Source organism: Cephus cinctus, unplaced genomic scaffold (genome assembly GCF_000341935.2).
Source record: "Cephus cinctus unplaced genomic scaffold, Ccin1 Ccin1_scaffold1239, whole genome shotgun sequence".
Classification (NCBI taxonomy): domain Eukaryota; kingdom Metazoa; phylum Arthropoda; class Insecta; order Hymenoptera; family Cephidae; genus Cephus; species Cephus cinctus.
In genome coordinates this window covers 24,459-32,872 of record NW_014333691.1, presented here as the reverse complement: position 1 = coordinate 32,872, position 8,414 = coordinate 24,459, and the positions used below count along the sequence as shown (strand labels likewise).

Sequence of the window (8,414 nt, the reverse complement as noted above, 5' to 3'; positions counted from 1 at the left end):
GGGGGAGGCTCGTGCTCCGTATATGTTATATATATATACTATATAACCTCGAATATATATATATATCAGACCACGCATAAAGCTTTAGCGAGTTTGCGGAGATCCCCTTAGTATACAAACATTGTACATACTTTACACTTTCCACCTTATATCTGTATATCGCAGCCATCTTCATCCAATGGCGCTCTTGACGTTCTTCCGCTTTTTTCTTTTTACTTTTCTTCTTATCCTCTTATCTTCTTCCACTTGGCTTATCTTTCTTTGCTTATGGGAGCAACGCGCCTATAGACACTTACGTGCCATTTTCGAATAAACACGACCTGTCATTCGTAAGTGAAAAAAGCTTCCGAGTCACCGAACAATAAGAGATGCAGGTTAGACAGGAGAGAAGGGGGAGGGAGAGAGAATGAAGGAATATTTTATAGAGAGAGAGAGAGAGGAAACGTTGAGTACCTAACCTGTAAGGGAGGAAGGGACACTGGGCTATAGAGAACAGAAGGAAAAGTCAAAGACCTCCATTGCGAATCGCGGAAGTGTGTCTTTTATATGGGAACGCCGTTAACCGACTTTTTCGAACGATCCTGACAAAAGTTACTCTAGTTTCCCGTTTAATTAGATCCTTTCGATTTTGCGTACGTGGTTCTATGCGTCACACGTGAATCGGCGCGTGACAAATTGTAGCTCGATGAAAAAGAAAAAAAGTGAAAATGGGAGAGATAGAGAAAAAGAGAAAAAGAAAGACAAAGGAAGAATGCCAACAAACCAAATATGCAGACAAAAGAAAAAGAGTGGAGATATACGCTTAATTAAAGCCTCGACTCCGATAATTGAATTTCAAGCACGAAGAGAATAATTGCCATCGCCGCCTACGGCCGTTCGATAACCGCATCGATTTCATTTCTCTTTTTAGATTATTTCCATATGCACATGTACGACAGATTGCCGTTGCGTCCTTTATTCTAATCCCGTTTAAATGTTTAATAAGTGCTTCTCTTCCCTCCCCTTATTCATCCATCCATCTCAGCCTCCTTATGGACCCCTATAAATCCTTCCTCCCCTCCCCATCCCTCCATCCATGAGCCTCACTTTGCGCCACCGGGTAGCATCGCGTAACAAATATCAAAGAGCCGAGACTTTTCAGCATGTGCACGGAGAACGGCAGGAGGGAAGGTAAGGATAGCTTGGCAGATAGGTACTATACCTAACCTAAAAGGTGACTTCAGGCCAAGAGGCAGCGCGAGCTAAATTGACCTTAGCCCCTCGCAGTATTTCCTTGGAATTGGAAATCAATAATCATCCCTTCAAAGTTTTGCTGCGATTACAAACGTATGGAGATCCCGTGGTTTTGTAATGGGGCACGCGTTCTTTTCTCATTTCAATTTAAAATTAAGCAAACATTTAAAAAAAAGGATCTAGGTGGGCAGGTTGCTGAGCATGTAGTTTCTCGGGCTAATTTTCGAAAATCTCACCCTCCACCTTTGGACAGACTTTTTTTTCGAAATCGATTAAAGGACGCGCCACACGAAATTTCATGCAACAGCGAAGCTGTTGATGCAAACAGAAATACAAGATAATCTTCCGATCATTCCGATCGCGATATAGTTTTGATACGGTTAAGGGCAGGGGAGGACGTGGTGCCCAGCTGTCGCCCGACGCCCCGAGGAAGCGGCCGTGGAGGATCTCCAAAAGTCTTACCGATAGTACCGGTCCACTAAGGAACGCTCTCGATTTGGTTTAAAGGGACCAATCGAGGGAGATGGAAGAGTTATCGGCTACAAGGATCTCGACCAATCAGATGATCAGAATGATTAGTTCTCGAATTTGGCTATTGTCAAAGCAGTCTGTCACGGGGCACCGACCGCGGTGTTACGTTCAGGTGTCACTCGCCTTCCCGTGCTATCTGTTTATAGTTTTTCTAGCCGTGTTTCGATACAGTGTAGCAAGTTCTCGCTCGTGTAGTTCTCGCATTGCTCTCGCGATATCCAGGAAATTCTATGAATTTCCTCTGAGTGTCCCGGAGGTGTAGTGCCGTGCCCTAGTGCAGTGCCCACCCGAGTTCCCCTTGGATACCGTTCTCGGCCTCCACGGATTAGCTGCACCAGCTCCGGTGAGTCTCCCAATTAATTAATTGCTCAAGGGATTTCGATTAGATAGTTCCGATTCGTTCTGTTACGTTCTCGATTCGTCGCTCTCTGTCTCTCGCGCTATTTGCCGGACTCTTACTCCGACCCTCTCTACCTCAGCCTAGCAGCCTGAGCGGCCGTGCATTTCCGTAACCGCCCGCTCCCGTTACGTGCATCCAGTTGCGTTTGCTGATTTTACGCGACCCCAAAAATCTACAGGATCCGTTAAGTTATCGCGTTATTTGATAGGTTCCGTCAGAGCTCTCGTTTTAGCGGAATTGGGCCTGTTCCAGCCCAAGTCCCAGTTCATACCGGCTCTTCAGTTCCCGGTGATGCATAAGCGAAAGGTGGACGGCCGAAGGTAACGTAGATTGGTTTTCGAAAATAGTTCGTTCTCGTATTTTTCGCTATCGGTGTCGAGTCAAAAAAAAGAATACGTTACAAAATGTAATTCTGATGCCCAGGACGGTGTCTACCTTTCTCCCATTTTTAGAGCATATATTCGCCGCGCCATCCACTAATTTCTCATGAGCCTCAAAGGACCTTGCCGACAATTTGCAGCCGAATTGTTACGCTTTTATCAAGCATCAGGGTGCTACAGCACGTTTCGGCATTGGACGTTAACGACTACAGCGGCTTCGGTACGTGGGTACGACGTAGGTGGCTGCGACGGAGCAGCTAGGCGATCAAGCTGGCATCGATCGCGGCCTTTAGATCTCTCCTTTGTTTAGAGACGTGCCAAAATTCCACGAGCGAAATTTAAATTAAAAAGGCGAATCGCTACTGGCGCAGATGACAGCGCACTTCCCATCTTTGTCGTTTCTCCCTTTGGACTTTCTTCTTAACAATTGTCACCTCCCTTCCCTTTTTCACTTTCTCGCCCATTTCTCTGTTCTTGTTTATTCTCTCTCGGAATGTAAAACCGCGCATTCCTAATTGCCCCCCTGCCTGTTTCAAATTTCCCCTTCATCCTGAATGTCTTAGGGGCGGCGGGGGGTCGTTGTCCTCCGGAAACATAATTGAATCGACCTTATTCGCCGCCGTCTATGCAAATCAAAATCGTAGTTACGCTTGGGACGCAGGACGTCGGGACGTCGGGACGTCGGGACGCCACAACGCTAGCTCGTCCGTTTCTCCCTGCGTCACTCGGGGTCGTCGTCCTCTCGCCGAAAATTAATGAAATTTGTTTTGAGCCCTCTAAACCGCAGTTTTTAATTAAAATTATGCAAATCCACGATTAATCGAGCTTTCGGCAGGAAATATTCACGGATACTGCCGTGACGTCACACGAAAGAAATGGTGGATGGAAATCGATGGCGAATTTCTCAAAACGATAACGAAGAAACGATCGTGCATTTCTTTTCATATCTTTTTATCCTAATACTTTTCTATTCGCCATTTCTAATACCTCCAGATGATTTCTGTGAATTATTGCTTGCCATTAAAGGGAATTCATGCAAAGCACAGGTGATACCTCGGACAGGCTGTGAGATACTTTTGAGAAAAGTTGTAGAAATATCGATAAGATTGGAGAAATTAGGTCGATACAGAAATGGTACACAGGGGCAAGGTAAAGGGAGCAGGCAGGATAGAAATGTTCTGCAACAAACCGAAATAAGCCACTTATCTCTCGGAATCGCCACCGAGTGTTTTCAAGAAAAAGCATCCCCTAATTTCATCTAGAAACCACCCAGAGGCCACCCCCAACTCGCCCTCACCCAATCCTGAGACAATGTACTCGATTGTACAATGTGGAGATTGTTGCTCTGTTATCCACCGCGAGCACTGCTCTAACATCGATGCGTCAGTGCTACCGCCATTATCATTACGGCCGATACTACTGATACTATTAGTGCTACTAGTGCTACTAGTGCTACTAGTGCTACTAATGCTACTAATGCTAGTGATACTACCGCCGACACTACTTATGGCTTATGGTGCATCTGTCAGGCTGCCGAGGAATAAATCGGACATACCGCTTCCTAGCCTTTGTCGTCGCGCTTATCAGTGCCGCCATATTGATCTGCATAGGGTAAAACATTATCGCGATATATGCATTCGCCCTATTTCTCCCCTATATTCGACAGTACGACCAGCATCTTCCTAACTACTACATCTTCCTTACTTCTACTACTGCTACTACTACTACTACTACTACTACTACTACTACTACTACTACTACCGGCACTGTCAATGACCTGACCTATACCCTCTGGCCGGACGCTCCGACATCCTCCGGTCCCTCCGACTTGGTGGACTCCCAGTCGGTGCCATTTCCATGGTCCTTTTAAATGTGGCGCTAAAAAGCGGCCATGTAAATTGCGCATAATTGAATCGGCACACAAAACCGCGACTCGCCAGCCAACCGGGGGATGAAATGGACGTTAGTCCTCTCTCTACTTTTCCTTTTACTTTCAATTCTTCGGCGTGCCGCAGCCATTTTTATTAAATGAGAGAGATATTGCGTGTCTTTTCCTTCTCTTTTTTGAGAAAGAACAACTGCCAACTTCACGCCTGTAGTAACTTTCCTTTCCTTTGTTTACAAACGGTTCGGCTCATCGAACGATAGAGAAGGATTTTTCTACTTGAATCCCCCGCCCCATGTGCGGGGTGCAATTTAAACTTTCTATAGTTGGCTACACTTTCTCGTGGATGCTTCTCTATTTTTTCCTTTCTGTTAACTCTATCCGATCCTAGATTCACCAGCCATTTTGCATTTACACGCACTTTTCATTGAAATCCGAATTCCTTTGGGCGCCCAACTCAGGACCAGATAGGATCGGAAAGGCGCTCACTGCTTTAAATGTTCAAGCAAAGGACTCGAAATAACAGGGTTGGACTTTAAATCGCCAGAGCCGAAGGATACGCGAAGTCGTGATCGACTTAATATATTTCAACTGAACTTGCCTTAAAAAAAATATTCCCACAGTTTCCACCGTTCATCCACATGCACGTGTGACACATGTATGCATGCAAACCTCTATTACTTCTTCTCCCTCTTTCCCTGTCTCTTCTTCGTCTCTCTCTCTCTTTTCCTCTATACTTGCCGTGCAACCTTCCTGAGACTCCCAGCACGTGTTCCGTATTCACGCTGTTGTATCCATAAATATATGTCGCACACGTAACCTATCCATGTGCTCATTCTGCATCCATAGATGTGCAACCCCTCGCTTCTTAACCATTTGCATCGGGAGGCAGAATCCTCAAGGTAGAATTTTAATATTACCATCCTACTGCCCTTGTGCAACATTCAGTTGATCCCATTTCAATATGTTCATTGAGAAAAGTATAAAAATGCTATGCTGCGTTTCTATCGTACGACGACAGATTGCTGCGTCGAGCGATTTCTCGCTTGGGAATTTCTTTATTGGATCGTTTTCACCGATCGGAACTCTATAGATATAGTATATACATGCCGATAGACCTATCAATCTATATTCCAAATGTGCTAAGAAACAAATATTGCGAGTAAGTCGAAATAGTCGCCAGGAGCTTTCGTGGAGCATTTTAAATATAAAAAAGATACTAAAAGGGTAACAGCAAAGAAAGATAAGACACTTAACTTTTTGAAAGCATTCCAAGTATCGCAGAGGCGCAAACTACATACTTGGGTTTACCTAACGTTTAAACCAACAAGCAGACGTACATACGTACTGCGCTTCAAGGACTAGGTAGAGTAGATATACAGGTAGTCAGTCTTGCGCCATAGTTGAGCCGTACGAGGCAGCGCGAGGCAGCGCGAGGCAGCGCGGGACGTAGTAGAATCTACAAGCTGGAAATTAGAAACTAGAAATTAAAATCTCACTGGCTGCGCTGCTGCACTACCCCGATGTTCATTAAGGAAAACTGCAATTGCGTAGCTACGTAGCAACACACTCGCACACGCGCACACACTGTAGACGCAGAACGTCAGGACGCGTAAAGTCGGAAATAATTAGCTGCGGCAAAAAGTAACTGCGCGATTCCACTTTGCATTTTACTTTCCATGCACTAAAATGTTGGCATAAGAGTGAAGCTGCCAGAAGTCATTTTGATATGCGATCCAACTTGACGCCTTGATAGTCAACATCCGATACTATGCGAATCCAAGTGGGCTGTATGTGGATGGCAGACACGGTCTGGTAAAGTGAAACGCTTTCCAGAAACAGGTTGGATTTCATTTGGTTACATTCGGACGCATCATGAATATGCGCCGCAAGTGCATAAGAGGCCTGCTGGCTAACATTCGTTTGCTCGGTTACGTGCTTGCCCGTCTCCACGACTTTTAGACTCTCTTTCGTTGCATCCCTCGCGGAATATTCCTCGAGAATTAAAATTAACCCTTGTCCGAAATTCTACGCTTTCTAATGTCATCCTTTCATTGGAAAGAACTTCTGACCTTTCACCTCTTTTGACCCCCTCGCATCTTGCATGACCTATATCATCTTCGATTCTCTGGTGCACACGCGCACTCTCAATATATGAACTTCACATATGGTATTCACTTAGTGAACAGGAACTTCTCAGAGGGATGACTAACAAAACTGAGCACAAGGATTTTTGAAAGGTTTTATAGTGTTACAGAAAACCAGACAAAAATGTTTTGCTTTATTAAATCAGACGAATGAGTCCAGGGTGTCGTAAAATATTAGTGAATTTTGCTAAGCACGACGGATGTGTCCTCCTTTGCCTTTCTCCTGGCTTAAATGTAGTACAGGGGTAGCACACCCTCCAAAATTCAAAGCATCTTTCCTGCCAGACGCTTCGGTTCTGACTGTTAAACGCTGCCCTTCATTCGAGATCCAAAGACATTCAAGTGGACGTCAGAAAATCACTCCAGCAATAACTTTCACCCTGAAAGTCAATTCAGCAAACCCATTTGCGATAATCCCGCTTTTTTCTCGGGAACCTTCGGCTACATTCGGCAGGTCACTCGGTTCAACCTAACTGAGGTAGCGACCCTTACACGGCGTACGAGAGACGAATGGCCGCGCAAGGCAAGTTTTAGAGGGAGAGAAAAGAATGGAGAAAGTCGTACGATTGAGAAAGCAGCTACTTGGATGGATGACTCGGTTAGAGGGAGTCTAAGGGATGTGGGATTGAGGAAATTACAAGGGTGGGACTGTCCTACTCAATTAACGTTCGTGCCCATATCATCCAGAGAGTTCGATTACCAATTTACTGTCAATCTACGGTCAGGGTCAAGGTCACTCCATAAACGTAAAAGGTCATCGAGGGCTCCTATCTTAAGATTCCCGTTGAACCGGAGGTCGCTAGGTCACAAAGTCTTGAGATGAATATAGTTACTTCCTTCGAGAGGGAGAATTTACATCGTAAATTCACCCAGGGGATTCTTGCCGTTTTATCCCACGGGATCTCACGAGATAAACCGATGGCGAAGCGGGCTGAAACTGCTGGACAAAAGTGACGCCGCGCCACGGCTAATTGATAATCAAAGACTGTCGCTCAGTCAATCTACCGTTGAATACTCTAATTATAAGTTGCCTTTCACTGGAGATTCTGATCGTAAGCTGTTGCCCTACCGAGCTGCGCTCCTCGCACCGTTCGAATAGCAATAAATTTACTTGCGTAAAGCCAAATGCGAATTTTCCAAATACTTTCCAATAAGAAGAGAACAATCGAATTGGCTAGAGACGAAGAGTCAACGAGATCTTACTAAAATACGAGATTTCGTAAAAGTGCATTGCTAATCAACTCAGCCGAGTTCCGACTGCTCGACAAGTTGCAATCTGCAAGGACACAGCCGACAGCCGACAGCTGACAGCTGACTAATGCGAGGGGATGATGTTTCGATGCTGAGTGAAGATCTCATAAATATCCAGCCGGGATTCCTGGATAACGTCAGAGGCAGAGGAGAGGGGAGGGATTCAGCACGTGCAAGTGTACCACAACTGCACAGTGCGGCGCAGAGACGAAGACAAGACAAGACAAGGCAAGACTAGGCAGGATGAACCTCGTTGATTACGAGGAGCGTCTAATGCAGGAGTAGGAGGGTACCAGGGTACACGCGATCCCGGTAATCGGATTAGGAGCGTCCAGTCTCAGGGAGCGTTCCCAACTGGCGACGGAATGGGTTCGCGGCTAATAATTTCCCGCGGGATTCAGGACTTCCGTTTGCTCAGGAGAATGGGAAGCCTGCATCGCAAACGGTGCGCTCGGGATGCACCCTGAATTCTCGAATCGATGCACGTTGCTCCGAATCATGCCATTGAGTCGACCTTGGATTTTCTCAGCTCCTGAGACTCGGACAGCTCGGTCGCATCCACGCAGGAGCCCAGCCGAATGTCGGTC

General features: G+C 45.8%; 1 protein-coding gene across 2 annotated transcripts in view; it reads left to right on the top strand.

The window, feature by feature from the left end:
• The window catches only part of LOC107272736 (irregular chiasm C-roughest protein), a 59,927-nt gene that overhangs the window by 44,013 nt on the left and 7,500 nt on the right, over positions 1-8,414 (top strand). The window lies entirely within an intron of this gene.